Source organism: Ictalurus punctatus, chromosome 7, assembly GCF_001660625.3.
Source record: "Ictalurus punctatus breed USDA103 chromosome 7, Coco_2.0, whole genome shotgun sequence".
Taxonomy (NCBI): domain Eukaryota; kingdom Metazoa; phylum Chordata; class Actinopteri; order Siluriformes; family Ictaluridae; genus Ictalurus; species Ictalurus punctatus.
Window position 1 is genome coordinate 2,001,350 of NC_030422.2, and position 18,143 is coordinate 2,019,492.

The window sequence follows — 18,143 nt, forward strand, 5'->3', positions numbered from 1 at the left end:
AATGCATATATTCATTCTCATGCATCATTATTGTTGTACTCTACAAGAAAAATACCTGCATTGCAGTAGAAATCATCAGCTCTGTTTCTCATTAATATTATGTTTAACAAGTGGCCAAAGCTAAACAGAGAGCATGAAAAATTTCAGATGAGGAAATATTTTATTAGACCCTTCTGCATTGGAAGATTTTTTTAAGACCCTGCATGTTCTGTCCTTAGATCCAGGGGAAGCTGCAGGGTTAGAGTAGGACCTCTCGGTTGGGGAGATAGCATCAGCGATTGGCTCTATGCAGAGCGGTAAGTCCCCAGGACCGGATGGTTATCCAAACGATTTCTATAAAAAGTTTTCAAGGCAACTCTCCCCTTTGTTATCGTCGGATTTCAAGGAGTCGTTCTCCTTGAGAGCCCTGCCATCTACTATGCGTGAAGCAGTTGTCTCCTTACTCCTTAAGAAAGACAAAAGCCCTCTTGAGTGCAGTTCTTACCGGCCAATTTCTTTACTAAATAGCGATGTTAAAATCCTTGCTAAAACTCTGGCACGTCGCTTGGAGGGAGTTCTTCCATCCATTATATCACCGTACCAAACAGGTTTTATTAGGAATCGATACTCTTTTTTCAACATCAGACGCCTTTTCAATATCCTCTATAGCCCCTCCCCACCTGGTACCCCAGAAGTGATGCTTTCACTTGACGCTGAAAAGGCATTTGACCGGGTGGAGTGGGGCTATCTTTTCAGCGTGCTGGAGAGGTTTGGGTTTGGTCCCAGGTTCATATCATGGATCAAACTTCAATATACGTCTCCGAGGACTGCTGTTCGCACTAATAATAATTTGTCCACCTACTTCGAGCTCCAGTGGGGTAAAAGACAGGGATGTCCTCTATCACCACTGCTATTTGCCATTGCAAAAATGGAGCCACTTGCTGTAGCGCTAAGAGAGAATGCTGACATTAGGGGGATCCGGCGTGCGGGGATAGAGCATGAAGTTTCTTTGTATGCGGACGACATGCTATTGTTCATCTCACAGCCCCTTGAGAGTCTCCCTGAACTAATGACCCTACTCGAGGTTTTTGGTAGAATATCGGGCTATAAGGTCAATATTCAAAAAAGTGAACTGATGACTGTTGGGGAGGGGGCACTCCAGGTACCCCTGGACTCATCCCCTTTCAAAATTAGTCTAAAGAAATTCAAGTATCCCGGGGTGTGGGTTACGCATCAGCCCCTGTTATCTAATCTGAAGCAAGATATTGAGCGGTGGGATCCCCTGCCTCTCTCCTTGGGGGGCAGAATCAATATTATAAAGATGAATGTGCTGCCTAAATTTTGATATGTTTTTCAGTGTTTCCCAGTGTTTCTTACGAAATCCTTCTTTTCAAAACTGAACAATCAAATCTCAGCCTTTATCTGGAACAAAAAGCCACCATGGATCAAAAGGCATATATTGCAGACACCTCGAGCGAAGGGAGGGATGGCACTCCCAAACTTCATGTACTACTACTGGGCAGCTAATATAAGATCATTGTTGTCCTGGATGGGGGAGAATGTGGCAGCCCCTGTATGGACAATTATGGAGGGGGCGTCCATCGCGTCCACCTCCCCGGCGGCCCTACTGTGTGTTAAATTACCATTCGCACAACCCCAGTCTAGCTTTACCTGTAATCCAGTTGCTGTACACTCAATCAAAATTTGGAATCAGTTTAGAAGATCTTTCTCTCTTGGGGACTTGTCACTCATGGGGCCAATTGCAAATAATCATCTGTTTCTCCCATCTTTGTTGGATAAGACTTTCGTTACTTGGTCTAGAAAGGGAGCTGTCTTACTGCCTGATCTCTATTTTGAGGGTGTTTTTGTCTCATTCGAGCAGCTCATACAGAAATATGACATTGCCAGATTGCATTTTTATAAATATTTGCAGCTTAGAAGCTTTGTCGCCTTAAATTCGGACACCTTCCCGTTGTGCCCTTCCCAATTTTTAACTGTAAACTGGCCAGGAAGCAGACAATAAGGGTTATCTATGACCTACTCAGCATGCATGATTTGTCGTCCCTAGATCTCCTTAAGAATAAATGGGAGGCGGACTTAGGCGAATCAATTTCTGACGCTGATTGGTGCAAGGTAATCCGGGGGATTTTCTCCTCCTCCATATGTCTCAGACATGCGGTTGTCCAATTTAAAATTGTTCACCATCTGCATTGGTCCAAAGCTAGACTCTCGAAGATTAATTCCGGCATAGATCCCACATGTGATTGATGCAGACAGGCCCCAGCCACTCTGTTGCATATGTTCTGGACATGTCCAAAGCTGTACACATTCTGGCAATCTATATTTGAGACCTTTACTAAGATATTGGGAAGAGTAGTACAGCCGTCCCCTCTTATTGCAATGTTTGGGGTGACCCCGGAGAATACTCCTTTCAGATGGTGTGAGACCAGCATGATGTCCTTCTGCACTCTCCTGGCCAGGAGATTAATATTGTTTAGATGGAAGGATCCTGCTCCACCAGTGTATGGTCGTTGGGTCAGGGAAGTCATATCTCCTCTTAAGTTGGAAAAGATTAGGTACACTGTCATGGGGGCGACTGGGAAATTTTACAGAATCTGGCAACCTTTTCTGTTCTTTGTCAGAGACGTGGATGCTGACAGTATTGTTATGTGATCATTGTCTATAATTTTATTTCTTTTGCTCTCTTCTGTGGTGGTCTGGCTTTATAATATGTAATATGTATGTTCTGTGTCTGGCAAGGGGCGGGGGCGGGGGGGGGTTGTTCTGACTGTTTGGTTGGTGCTGTATGTTTAATTTGAAAAATGTTAATAAAGAAACCTTGATCAAAAAAATAAATAAATAACCATTCAGTAAATGTTGTGATTAATTGACATTATTACACAAAACGTTTATTTATTCTTATTTGTTCGTCAGCAAATATGTGATTTTAAATGATTTTAATGATTACACAGTTTAAATGAATAGCAGTTAAGACATGAAATATTATTGTGGTTTGGTTTCTATTCTAGTTGAGCTGTGTGAGAAATGAGGAAATGCTGTCATTCACATTCTCAGTAAAGCCAAAATTAAAACAGTCACACCTGCATGTTCTCACTCTAGTTTCTGTGGTAAACACTAACAGCACTCAGTGAGCTGAGCTAATAATAAAAGATGAACATAATGTTAGATCTTATGTCATCTTATAACACATTACTTTGTGCTTCCATTAAATGCATCTAAACACAGAGAGCTCAGAATGTAAATAACTTGAATCATCAACAGGCAGAAAGAAGAATTAACATAAAAGCTTTAAGTACAGTGCTGTGTTCACACAAACTGGATATTTTATCTGCTAGTCTGTTGAAAATTGTTAACAGTAAGCAAGATGCAAAAAGGAGGAAAATCCTGAGACTCAGTGGAGGTTCACTGTGACCTTCAGCAGCAACAGGAACCTGTAGAACTGTGGAAAGCTAATGGGATTCAGTAAATAAAGAGCTAGTTGTTTATCATACTTGTGGGGATTAGTATAAAATTTATACATTAAATACCTATTAGTGAGGCCAGTATGGTGTGCTCACTTAATGGTCTATGTGGGTCCAAATGCACAGTCGTTGGGATGAGACATTAAACCAAGGTCCTGGTTCACTATGGTCATTAAAAATTCCAGGACACTTCTTGTAAAGAGTAGGGGTGTAACCCTGGTGTCCTGATGAAATTCCTCCATTGGCCCTTATCTAGCATGGCCTGCTAATAATCTCCATCTCTGAATTGGCTACAACACTCTCCTCTCCTCTCCACCAATGGATGGTGTGTAGTGGGTGTTCTGTCGCATCATACACACTGGTGGTGGTTGAGAAGACCCCCCCCCCCCCCCCCCCCCATGCATCTAAGGAATTATTATTATTATTATTATTATTTTTATTTATTTTATTTTTTATTTTTTATTTTTTTTTATTATTATTGTAAAATGGATGAAGCTATGCACAGATTTATTGGAAAAATCTAAATATTGGAATCCCTTTCACTGATCACATCTAGGTTGTAGATTTAAGAACCCCATTTTGTGACTAGCAGAAGCCCTGCCTCCCAGCTTCATAGGAGGTTCTGACATCAAGTCCAGTGAACTTTTCTGATCTTTATGGAATGCATCAAACCCAAAACCTGAAGTATATCTGACAGAATAGAAAAATTTCTTGATTTAGGAAAGACCTCGTACTTTTAAAAGAGTTAGCTTGCTTATTCAATGAAACGAGATAAAAAGCTTTACAGAAAGGTCCACTGGATGTCTTGTTGAGATCAATCATGAACCTGAGTGAAGTAGCAGAGGAACTGTACAAGTTCAGGAGTTGAATAAAGTTATGTTCTGCAAATTGTTGTTATAATTTCTGGGTTCACCTGAAAAGAGCACATCAACTTTGACCAGAACGGAAGTCTTTCTCACTTTCTCTCTGTGTGTAAGAACACAGGAAGTGTAGTGGCTTTAACACAGACCACAGGCCAGTCAGTCCTTCATCTGAGTGACAGGATGGAGCTCCGTCCACTCCGTGTGATGATCTGTGAGTAAATGTTTTCTTTGTGTCTTCAGTAGAGTGAGTGGTGGCTTAAAACAATATGTTCAGATGAAGTCTAATGTCCTGTGTGATGAGGTTAATATGTGATTAGAACATTTTCGTAAGAGTCTCTGATATGATTGTTGGATCAGTGTACATCCATATCAGTTGTGTGAGTTAGTTCATTTGAGTTGAGCCCTTGTGAGAACTTTTTTATTATAATCTGGTTACTGAGGTTAAGGTAAGGGTTACATTTATATGTAGAATAGTGTTAATTAGTTACATTAATAATGATATCAGTGGGAGCGTACAGTACAGTCCCCTCTGAAACTATTGGAACAGCAAGGCCTATTCATTTGTTTCTGCTGTACACCAAAGACATTTGGGTATGTGATCAAAAGATGGATATGAGACAAGAGTTTAGGATTTCAGCTTTTATTTCCTAGTATCTACCAATTGGGTGGTCTGAAAGAAATGTGCTATGTTCTACGTTGTTTAACACGTCTACATATAAATACCAGGAAACAGAAGCTGAAATTCTAACCTCTCTTGTCCTTTTCATCTTTTGATATCAAACCCAAATGTCTTCAGTCTACAGCAATAACAATAACTCGGCCTGCTGTTCCAATGGTGTCAGAGGGGCCTAAATATTTGTTATTTTCAGTATAGTTTATGTGGATTGCTGTTAATTGGGTGTGTCCTCACTGCAGCCTGTAGTGTAATGACATTAGATTAGATATACTACGTACTGGATGTTCTAACCTTAACACTAACCCCAACCCTAACCATAGATGGATAACAGTGAGGTACTGTTTCTGCAGTTGGCGCAGGCGTGTTACAACATACATTACGTAGTGGATCTAATCCAATGCAATCTAATCTAATCTAATCTAATCACACTACAGACTGCAGTTTCCTTTGGTTCATTTTAGTGCATATGTGTAGAATCTAAAATCTACAGGATTTGTGTTATTTTGGGTTGTAGAGTGTCTGAGGTGGCATGGAGTTTTTTTCTGAGCGTGAATCAGATTTTAGTTCATAATATTTTTGTGGGCTTTTATCATGGATGAACATTTTCTGTTTCTTAGAACGTATGAAAGGAAGAGTACATGATCAGAGTGTTATGTGGTTAGTTTTAAATAAATAAATAAAAGATAGTGTTGATAAGTTGTGTGTGAGCGTGTGTGTGGTAAGAATTGCGGCTGCATCCGAAATGGCATACTGTGACAGGTCTACTGCATTAGATTCAGTACTTGCTACACTAGATTCAGTACCTACTGCATTACATTCAGTACCTACTACATTAGATTCAGTACCTACTGCTCAGTTGTTGATACAGTACAGTACTGATCAGTAGTAAGTGGTAAGCATGAATACAAACCAGACATACTACTTGGTGCCGATTCTGACAGCTCGTCTGTGCCAGTCTTGTTGCATTATGGCAGAGGTTCTCAACCTTTTGTAACTAAAGCCCCCCCAAGCCTCCCCTATCATGTGGCACCCCCCAATATTAGAGGAGACCAGGTATAATTATGATCTATTCTATACTAAATATATATATATATATCTTATATATTATAAATATGTACATTATATATATTTTTTTGACTGATAGATAGATAGATAGATAGATAGATTATTTTATTTTTGCTTTAGTGTTTTTGTACTTTTTTATTACTTTTCATAACTTTTATGACATTTATAAAGCTATATAACGGACAGGTATTGAACATGAATGATATAAAGTGTTCCTGAACACTATGAATACTTTGAACAAGAGAACTATGTAAAACATGTTGCATTCCTTTCGTCTCGCATTCTAAAAACATTCACATTGGGAAGAAGGGCGTGTCTCGTTATCCATGACATTGTTAAATCTCCGGCTCTCAGCCCCTCACTGAACAGAGCAGATTCAGAGAGAGGTGTGAGTGCAGCATGAAAGCAAGACCTCGTGCTTGCAGGACAGTACTGGCCACAAATGGAAAGTTGCTAAGGTTTGTCCAAAAAGTCGCTAAATTTGTCACTAGGTGCTTATTTTTTTGCAAAAAGAATGTCGCTAAAGGGGTCTGAAACGTCGCTAAGTTGGCAACACTGGTCTGCAGTGACAGCTAGATAAAAGGCAGCTAAACTCCACCTGTACCCAGAAAAGAGAAAATACAGAGGGAGAGAAAAGACTGAGTTTTTCATTTATGCTCAATATATTTGAAAAGCAATAAAATACACAGAGTACACAACTGATGCCCGGTCTGTGTTTTTTTTGCACCTCCCTTCCGATCTCTTCCCGCCTCCCCAGTGGAGCCCCTGGTTGAGAACCACTGTATTATGGGATAGTACAGTGTCCAGTGCTATTACTTTTGGCGTACTACTATAGGCTGAATATCCCTACTATCCTACGACACAGTAGGAGAAAAGCAGTACACCAAAGTAGTAGCATGTCAGAATTCTCAGTATTCATAAAACAGTAGGCGAGAAATACCCAGATGACCTTCTGATTCTGCAGTATGGATCCAGTGGACACTGTGGATACTGCACTATCCCATAATGTAACGGAACTGGCACGGAAGAGCTGTCTGCACCAACATGTCGGATGTAGTATGTCCACTTTGTATTCAGACTACACACATACTGATCAGTACACACTGTTTCAACGAGCTGTAGGTACTGAATCTAATGCAGTACGTACTGTCATGGCATGCGACAGGGCCGGTTCTAGACATAGGTGAACCAGGCAGTCCTTAGGGTGACACCAGCTTGGAGGCACCGATGAGCGCCCCAACGCCCTCGTCACCACCCGACTGACTGACTGAAGTGTTGTAATTTTATCTTCAGTAAATGGAGGTGAGACCAATCAGACAAGGTTTACAGGAAAATACGTGGAAATTCTTGTGTCTTATTTGCTGACAGCTCTCAATTCTTCCAAAAGCCATCTCACAGTCAGTGTGAGAGAAAAATGGATATACACTGATTTTTAAAATCATTTTTAGCCAGTAAAGGCACTGAAACTGAATCACTAACATCCACTGATGTGTAAATGTCTATATGAGTTCCAGTTTACGTGAACATGATGTAGCTGTCGCTGAAAACATGTATGGGTCTTTTCTTTCTTTAAGCCTTTAAAGTATTTATTTGTTATGTTGTTGTTATTACAATAATGCAATGTAAATATTAATAATAATTTGCCTATGTGAGTTTTGTTCTACAAGGGTTGCAGAAATAGTGACACCTACAGGTTAAACTAGTGAACTGCATTGAATTTAAGTTACTGTGGTCATGTGATTAGCCTAACTAATAGCAGTGCAAAAATGTGCATGCAGTTTTTGGTGCTACGCTGTACACGGAGTTAGATGCTAAAGAAGAGAATAATTAAACAGTAAAGCGTTACAGCTACTCCTAGATTTCTGGTCGGAAGGCGCACACGGTATGTTGGTTTGTGGTGTTGTGCGTTTCATGTTTGTATTGTAGTGTAATTGTGCAATGTTTCCTAAGGCCATTAATGCTAGTTTAATATGTGAGCAAGATGAATGAATACACATGGACTCTTAAGAACATGCTTATGTGCAATATGCTCATGTGAGAATGTGTTATGTACTTTAGTTCAGTTTTTCACTGAGTGTTTGACGGTGATTGATGGTGTTTGACGGTGTTTGACGGTGATTGATGGTGTTTGACGGTGATTGAATGCGCTTAAGTTGTGAAGGAATGCAATAAAAGAAACGACAAACATCAGTTGAAGCATACGTTTTAATCTGACCAGAAGAATAAGTTTGGGAGCAGCTACACAAGGACAGATAATGTACTCTGCATGGTTCTGTAGCAGCTAAACCCATACAATGATAGCTTAGTTAGCTTAGCTTGACACCAAACTAGCCTAGTCTCATGTTAGCCAAAAAGTTTTATATTTTATGGTCTGGTAGTCCTGCAAACAATGAAACACCTGAGGCAAGTTTTATGATAAATCCAGCTTTTTATCTGATCAAGTCATACATTGGCAGGTAAATTACCACAGCCTTCAATAAAAAATAGGCTACTAGCTGAGTTGAGAATGTTGAGCTGGAGAACTTTACCTCAAGTTTTACTACCTGTACCACTGAGTTGGGAATTGTGATTCATATCAAATAGGTCCATCAGCAAGGTTTTTACAAACAGATAATGAAAGTTTATGCAGACACTTTGAGTAGTTTTCAATTCTCATTTATGAAATTATGGGGACATTAACAAAACATCATGGGAGCATTAAGAGAACATTAGGGGAACGTACTGCAAACCTATCTTTCCAAACCACATCTTTCTATTTCCATAAATAAAATGTTAATGGTTAACAAAAAACAAACATTAAAAATGTATGTTCTGAGAACCAAAAATTGTTAGCTGGGTATACCTGATATCATATAATCACCTGATAATACCCCTTAACATGCGTATACTGCCCCCCAGTGGTGACAGCCTCAAAATACATGCAGTACACATACATTTACAAGTGCATCTAAAAAAAAATGTTACATTGTGGAAAAATGTATTTTTGCCATAATTTAATATGTATATTTTATATTCATTACACATCAAGTGAAATATTTCAAGCCTTTTTTTTGTTGTTGTTTTAATCTCGATGATTTTGGATTACAGCTCACGGAAATCAAAAATCTCAAAATATTAGAATAAAGAACTTATAATACAATAATCAAAGAAACCTTGGCTTCCAGAACACCTCAGGAGTGCCACAGGCTGATCGCCTCCATGCCACGGCGCATTGATAGAGTAATGTGTGCAAAAGGATTAAAGCCCCGACCGTGTATTGAGTGCATAAATGAACATACCTTTCAGATGGTCAAATTTCTGTATTATAATTTTTTTTTCTAAGATACTGGATTTTTGATTTCCATGAGGTGTAAGCCGTATTCATTGAGATTAAAAGAAAAAAGGCTTGAAATATTTCACGTTATGTGTAATGAATCTAGAAAATATGAAAGTATCACTTTTTGAATTAAATTATGGAAATAAAACACTTTTCTACCATATTAAATTTTTTTTTAGATACACCTGTATCTACAATGGCTCCTACACACCGACCCCATAATTGCTGGTGTGCAACTACAATCCATTAAATTATCAAAGGAGCCGGAATATGTATGTGTATGTCCACTTTAGAGATCAGTCCCCAGTGTCTTCTAAAAACAGGTAGATTTTAATCACAGGTCTGTCCAGTAATCCTGTTTTAGTTTTCAGTTGTGCAGTTCGTATTAGTCCTCTACTTTCAGGATATGTTTGAGTTATTTTGTCAAGTAGCCAAGAACCTCATGGAGCTGCTGGATCCATGATGATCACAATATCACCAACAGCGAAGCTTCTGTGTGGTTTCGTCCACTTCTGATATTCCTGGAGCAGTGGAAGGAATTCTCTGACCCACCTTTTCCAAAAAGATCAAAGTATTGGACTTGTCGCTCTTTACGTGTTTATGTACAGATCACTGTCTTTAAAAAGCCTTGGTGGAAGAGGTGGTTTTGATCTCAGCTATAAAATGTGATTGGGCGTAAGAGCTTCCAAGTTGTTTAAATCATCAGAAGCTTTGTGATGGGGAGGTCATTAAGAATAGCTTCAATTTCACAAAGGATGGTGTGAAAATTCTCATCATCCAACGATTGTTGTTGGAGAGTGGAGTACAGGACCTTCTTTACCAGATGAATGAGCCACTCCCACCGTGATGCGATGCAGCAGGGGGATTAAAGTCCATTTGAGTCCCTCAGAAACATGTACGCAGGATTTAGTCATGATCCAGTGTGTTCAAAGCTGTCTGGAGCTCTCTTTCTGCTTCAATGAAATTTGTGCCATTATCAAACTTTAATGCATGAGTCTCAGCCATTTTTTATTCTCCCATCTTGCCCTGTAGACGTTGACAAACAAACATTCTGAAAATTTATTTCTACAGGCAGAGTTTCAATTTATAACTCATTACCTTTTTTGAAGTGTTGACATGTGGCTTCCTCCAGCATGACCTAGTTTTTATGAACATGTGGCCAGATGAGTTTGGATACATGGTGTTCCTTTAACAAGATAACAGGATGTTTCATCTCTTCTGGCATCGCTGCTCTACTAAGTCCTCCACCAACTTTGAGCACACCATCCATCAACACTGGATGAAGGTTATGAATATCACAGCTGCTCTTTACTCCAGATCTTCCATTTTGCAAGGCAGCAATCTCTCCCTTGTGCGTTTCTTGTTGAGAAAATCTGATGATTGCCGAATCTGCAACAGCAAGATCTTCTACTTCTACTTTGACCATGTAATCCAGCCTTGCAGATCTTCATTTCCCTTTTGACTCTGTCCTGCTCTGTGATAGGATCACCTGTTTCAGAAGAAAGTGAAGACTGAATGAACCTTCTATATTGTCTTAGCTTTAAGAGAACATCTTTGAACTTTAAAAGCCATGCCAGTTTTCAGTTTTACACTCGACAGTCATCCTCATAGACATTTTTTCAGAGAAATGTTTCAGTACGTTGCACAGTCCAAGCCTGAATGTGTTCATTTACCTGTACGTGCTACTGAGATCGGGTTTTTTTCCTCATAGGAAACGCAGCGCAGCGCGCGCGTTAGAACATGTGAGCGCGCGTGGACGAGCAAGGTGCGCGAGCACCTGCTTTCCCTTTGGTGACATTCGTGACATTTGGACACGTGCATTTGTTATGTTTTGTTATGTCTCCTCCCTGCTCTGTCATTGGCTATTGTTTCACGTGTGTCTGAATTGCCCTCAGCCGTCAGACATTACGAGGCTGAGAATGTTTGTGTATATATACCGCGCGCCTCCCAGCGCACAGCGCGGAATGTTGGATTAGATTAACTCAGTCAGTCAGTCAGTCTGCCTTCATGTTTAGATTCGTTTGTGTGGTTCACGCTGGTTTCTCCGCTCCCAGTTCATAGTCATAGTTTATGTGTCATGTTTTGTATCTCGACCTGTTTTCGGTGACCACGACATAGTTTCCTGCCTTGCCCCGTGTAGGCCTGTTTGCCGATCGCCTGACCTCTCGCATGTTTTGGATCACGTTTTGGATTTACCTGCCTGTGTTTCTCATTAAATAAAACTGTTCCTACTGCACTTGCATCCGTCCCTATCTCCCTTACGTCACAAGACGTGACATTAAACATGAGACCGTAATGAGCAGCATAGTGACCTGAGTGAAAATAGCTTTTTCTAAACTCCATTCATTACTGAAACAGGTTGATATATTGTATTTCTTATAGCTGAAGTGAAACTAAATACAGATTTTGTTGCAGTATATGACATTGTTCTCATTTGTCTTCTTAAAGAAAAGAAACAAGTCAGCGTTACATCATATTCTCTGTTCCTCTTCCCTTTTTAGTGCTTATTTCACTTATCCGAGTCGGACAAGCTCAAGGTGATTTATACATATTTTATTGCCTATGTTGTGTACATGTTGGATTTGTATTAAGGTGGAGAAGATTGTTTGTACATTGTCATGCAGAATGTAAGTTGTTTACATTGACAGTGTGTGTTTGCTTTTTGACTTTTCCAGCAGTGTTTAAACCAGTTCTGTCTGTGGAGCCGAATTCACCTCAAATATTCAGAGGAGACACGGTTACACTCACATGTAGGATTTCAGGAGGAAATGGACCGTACCACTGGAACAAAGATGGTGGTTATAGTCACAGTTCTGCTGAAAATTACTACACTATAAAAGTAGATCAGAGTCACAAATACAGATGTTACGGGTCTATTTATGGACGGTCAACGGCATGGAGTAATGAAGTGACTCTCTCAGTGATAGGTACATGTCTGATCTTACACTCCTGTAACATGCACTGATACACATAATCATTACAAAACACACTGATTAAATATCAGATGGTCAGAGAAGGGTGTGTTTGACTGGTTTGATGTATTTGTTGTAACTGTACAGAGAGACCAAAAGCCGTTCTGACTCTGCAGCCTGATGGACAGATATTCAGTGGACAGGAAGTCACTTTCACATGTGAAATACGAGGACATGCTGACACTGAGTGGATGTACAACTGGAATAAAGATGGTGTCCAAATATCCTCCTACACTGAGAGCAGGAAATATTCATTCACTGCTGTAGAGTCTCTCAGCGCTAAATACACCTGCAGCGGACGGAGAAGAAGCGACTCTCAGACCTCAGAGACCAGCAACACTGTTACACTCACTGTGTCAGGTGTGTGTGTGTGTGTGTGTGTGTGTGTGTGTGTGTGTGTGTGTGTGTGTGTGTGTTAATCTCTTTCTCACACCAATATTTATTACCTTCAGCATCACATCACTACATGCAGTGTGGATTAAAGTCACAAGATTTATTTAAAATGTCACAGATCCGGAAAAAAACAATGTTTAGTTACTTATCCTGTGTCTAGTAATGATGAATGGTGTAGTTGTACATTCACTGTGTTCAACATTCATAATAGTGAACACACTGATGAAGGTGAATTCATTAAGAGTGTGTATTTATGCACCACTCATAAATTGCATTTTGAAAAAAAAAAAGAAAAACCTTTTAAACTTCAGTGTGTTTGTTCAGTTATGAAAAAATGTATTAAATTAATTCCATGTACAGTATATATAAAGTATAATGATATTGTCACAGCTCAGTCAGATCAGAACTTAATTTCCCAAGATGCAACACTCACTTCTCATGCACGCATGCGCTCACCATCCCCGGAGTTCTGATCAGACACACCTGGCACCAATCACACACACACACACACACACACACACACCGCTAGTACTTAGGGATGTCATTCACCTAGAGTCAATGTGAAGTCTACGTTCAGTCAACTCGTTTCTCTGCGTTACCAAGCCGATCTAGTTAGTTAGTCTTCTCGTGATCCTCGACCCCTGTTTCTGGTTTCGACTACGCTCTCTGCCTGACCCCGTTTGTGTTGTTGTGTAGTAAAGCACAAATATAACGGTCCTAATGTTCAATGAAATATTCCAGAGAAACGCTTGTATATGGTTAAAGAAACATATTAAGTTTCAGACACCTTTTCAGACTCATATCTTGAAATTTGAATACTCATGAAACTTGTATGTATTAGATCTATGGCCTGTTCATTTATGCTTTATATATGATTAATAATAATTTATTATTAGTATGATTTATAATTATTTTATTATCCATGTTATTTTCCCCTCCAGTTCTATCAGATGGAAAAGCTCCACTGTCGGTACTGAAGCTCCTCAGCAGTGCAGTAGCGGCCTCTCCGTATGTGCTGGTGACCATCATTCTGGCAGTGAAATGTTACAGAGCTCAAAGTAAGACCTCACAGTGTTCTTCATTAGCCTTAAAATTAAACCCTGACATTTAATGAGTCTAATTTGAAGTGTTCATGAGTGTGTATTTTACAGCTGACCCTGATGAGGACAACAGACCGTACAGAGTGATAGAAGCTGAAGCGTCTGTCAGTCTCAGGTGTTTACATTATTTTATCATCTAGCTTTTATATAACAGCAGCTCCCCGTGCAACAGAGAACACTGCATTCAGCCCATGGAGCTGTAACGTGATGAACGAACGACTCTGACCCGAGGACTCGAGAGCTGAATTAATCATTTCTGTTTCCAGGGAACAGACGTGAGAAATGCGACGTGACAAAAGAAAGAACGACTCGGATCGGGAGGTGAGGTGAACTAACAGACTGTATAGCCTGAAGACCTAATGCTAAGCTATTAATTAATCATTTCTGTTTCTCATAATTTGGCCTTGGCTGCAATAGCCTATATTTTATTTTTTATTCTAAATGTGATCGTTTGCGTAAGTACTAGATGTGTTGGTGAATTTAACATGTAACATTTTAATTATATTCTGCTGAAATGAAAGAAATGACTTGAAAAAAGATTTGTTCATTTTGCTGAACGAGATTCAAAGATCCGAGTCAAATATGGTCCGAACTTCCCATCACTACTGCTCACTGCAGAGCCAAATAGATGGAGCTGGACGTCTAGCTCCACCTCTCTTGATCTAGTCTAGTAATCTATGGATGTAGTCTAGTTCCACCTCTATGGCTCATTTTGCCATCTACTGGCTGTTAACGTCAATGCAAGCCCTTCATTAGATCAAACTTATCTAAAGGGGAAAAAATGTTGATTGTTAATGCACGAAGTTTAGGTCAAAGTAACCATGAGACTTGCATGGAACTGGAGATGCTGGCATAGCTAATACTGCCTTACCTTTCTTTAACATTTTTCATGATTTCATGATTTTTCTGCACTGTTTCTGTGACAAACTGCATGACTAGACTACCTTCTTTTTCCCCCACTGTATTAAGGCTATGTAAGCTATTTGTGAATTTTCTCAGTCATGTGATTCATTAATGTAATAAAGTGTGCTCCTAATATGCTCTTTGCTTTTAAACATGGGAACTGAGTTACCCTTGCAGGTGTGATAATAAATAAATAAATAAATAAATAAATAAAATGATCACCTATCTGCTTGTCTTATCTCTTTTGTTGCATTTAAATGTACACTTAGGGTCTCCACCTCATGAAAGAAAAATGAATGCATGTACAACAAGAGTATCATTGTGAATATAATTTAGATGGAAATATGTGAATATAATTTTGGATGGACTCAGTCCACATGTGATTGTCTTCATCAAATGGTAATTAGCAACTTGTCTTGCAGTCTGAACCCAGCCACGTGTCACACTAAAGAACAAAACAAGAGGACACGTGTGGTCTGAGACTGGTAGCAAGGCAACCAACTCCATGAACATTGATAGTAGACTGGGAGTGTTAATAATTTACAATTTATTAGTCACATACTCCACTGCCCTCAAGTGTTGCTGAATTTATTTTATTTCTATTCACCTTCATTAACAAAATGTACATCTAACATAAAAATCAGTCTTCACTCTAGAAAAAAAAATATATATAATAAGATACAAAATAAAATTTTAGTATATTCGGTTTCAAGAACACATTTTTTCCCCACAAAACTTTAATGGGTTAAAAAAAACACAACATTTTACAAAACCTAAAACTACACGTAAAAGCAATATTTTCACAGATCTACCCCACTAATTAGCTTGTTAGCGGTGAGGGTTGTGCAGGCAAGACACGTGAATATTTCTTATCGTATATTTCCTGCATGAAAAACTCCATGTCCTCTAATCTCTCGAAGGTGAAAAGGAAGGGAGCCCGGATTTTCTCTTCGTCCATTTCACTTTCATAAAAAATAGTGTTGATAAACAGGTCCTGCATTGTGATGGCCAACAAGGCATCATCCTCGTTCATCCTCATGATCCGTGGTAAGTGAACTTTCCCAGCAAAGTGGGGTCTGTTCTCCTCCACCCACTCACAGGCCAGCAGAGTCTGTTTCATCACCGCCAAGTCCTTTGTACAAAAAGATGACATTTCAATAAACATGTAATTAGTCAAGTGCTGCTCAAACACTTTTATGAAACAGGAAAGGTAATTACATAAACAAATAGTAATACAATACATTTCATTATTATACAACAATATATCTTCTGGAGCAGTCACATGTAAGCAGAATACAAAGTTGATCATAATGTATTATACCATGGTCAGTCTCAATACTGGATTCTGATTGGTTAGAAGGTGATGTGCATTAAGACACCACACTATCTGGCACAGATGGGGTGACCTCCATGATGCTGCACAAAGTTACTGCACAGGCAGTTCCAGAGAGCTTGCGTAGACAGATACTGACAGTGTCTTCCCAAAATTAATGACTGTGTGCGTGAGTGTGAGTGTGTGTGTGTCTGTGTGTCTGTGTGTCTCTGTGCGTGTGTGTGTGTGTGGCAGGATAAGTGAACTACCCTATTGACCCTGCTCGGGGTATGGCTTTGGCAGATCAATAAGGTCGGAGATACGCTATGATTTAAGGACCTTTATTTTGGCAGGCGCATATGTGTATTGGTGATTCAGAGTTCCTCGCCCCCTGGCATTTCCGGTTCAGTTTCAGTTCCCGGTTGAGTTCCCGGTTCAGTCCAGGTACGTTGAGGCTTTGCTCAGGGTGTAATGAGGTGAACATCTCAAGGCTAATTTGTTTATTATAGTTTTGGAGCGGCGCTGGGGGCGCGTGCGTTCAGTGATAGTAACATTAGCCGCGCGTGCGTAATCATACAACTTCGTGTCTGGTGTTTGTTCAACCCAATAGTAAGTGCACCTCTCCCTTTTTCACACTGGGACTTGGTAGATTTAGTTTGACTCTGATATTTGTGTTGAGGTGAGAGTGGGGAGTTGAGCATCTAAATCTCCTCTAAGACAAATCCCTAGCTGAAGACGCTACATGTGACACTATTGATGGGGTGTATGTTGTGGCTTTGTCCTATTGTCTCCACACTATAGTGGCTATACTTTTCATTGTATTTACTGTTAACAATCATTCTGGTTCTGTTTAGGAGCTGTTTAGCTGCCTCTATTTCATGTGGTGGTGTCAGTGGGCCTGAGTGTTCTAGCCACCACATCACAGTGTCTGTAATATTTTAGTTTTTCTTTCTTTGCTTATTGTTTAGTGTATTGTGTAATTCTGGGTTAATTGGTGTTTTTCTTTCTCTCCAGGAGCCAGTGAGTCTTGGTGGACAGAGGGAAGCTAGCTGCCTTCATTCGGTGGTGTGTGCTTCACAGCGTGCTCAGTGTCCCGGCACAACAACTTCCTTGTGGTGTAGGTAGTGTTTAATGATTTGGTTTTAATTAAGGTGGGTTTGGATGACCTCCCAGGAAGTAGCTGGCCTGCGTTGTTCCCACCAAGCCTGGGCCTGGAGAATTGCTTAGTTTTAAAATTCTTTTTGTGCTTCATGGGAGAGCGACTTTATATTTATAAGTTTTAATGATGCTTAAGTGTGATAATAAAATGTAACTTTTATTGATACTCATGTCTCACTCTCATGTTCTTTGCCTTCAATCGGTAAAACTTATTTGGGAGTATTTCCCTGGTTCTTCCCCAGGGTGGCGTAGTCGGATTTACTAAACTGTGAATAACAGTTCCTTCCATGCAGGATTGATATATAATATAAATCCAAGAACATTACTGAACTAGAGGCCACTGCTCATGAGGAATGGGCTGAGATTCCTCAGGACCGCTGGCCGAAGCTCTGCATCTCGTTATCAGCAGGTCATAACAGCAAAAGCGTGCTCTACTAAGTACTAAAAATGCCATGAAGGGGTTGAATAATTTTGAGACTGTAGAAGTCATTATAAGTTGCATTTTCAGTTGAATTTGGGGAAACCACTTGATGCATTCATTGTGTTGAACTATTTCAATTGCTTTTGTTTGATGTGTTCATTGCAAACAGTTGAAAGTCTGTAAATTTTGACAATAAACCTGATTTGCAATGGGGGTTGAATAATTTTGATTGCAACTATACGACTATACTTATAATACACACTGCCTACTCTTGCTAAAAGTTGCCAAAGGCAATGTCCACATGTGTCGGGTTATTCACGCCCACTGTTTTGGTATGGGATGGATGTTAGCTAGCTCATTTAATGCCAATTGTATGAATCGGTTATAATAGACAGTGTTAACATTAGCTGAGACAAAACTTAAAATGTGTCACTGAACCACAAATTATCTATATTTAGTTTCTCATTTTTTGATGCTATGGAAACATTTTACACGCGTCTCAA

At 39.6% G+C, this 18,143-nt stretch overlaps 2 long non-coding RNA genes and 1 pseudogene across 2 annotated transcripts; 2 read left to right on the plus strand and 1 right to left on the minus strand.

The window, feature by feature from the left end:
• Positions 1–5,520: 5,520 nt before the first annotated feature.
• On the plus strand, positions 5,521–5,647 carry LOC124627606 (uncharacterized; annotated as a pseudogene).
• A 9,679-nt stretch (positions 5,648–15,326) lies between these two features.
• LOC128633042 (uncharacterized) lies at positions 15,327–16,409 on the minus strand. Its single transcript, XR_008396727.1, has 2 exons — positions 16,071–16,409; positions 15,327–15,881 (listed from the first exon to the last, which is right to left on the minus strand). It is a non-coding gene; the product is annotated as an uncharacterized LOC128633042 (long non-coding RNA).
• Positions 16,410–16,419: 10 nt separating this feature from the next.
• Positions 16,420–17,385, plus strand: LOC108261593 (uncharacterized). Its single transcript, XR_008396725.1, has 2 exons — positions 16,420–16,670; positions 16,916–17,385. It is a non-coding gene; the product is annotated as an uncharacterized LOC108261593 (long non-coding RNA).
• Positions 17,386–18,143: the final 758 nt, after the last annotated feature.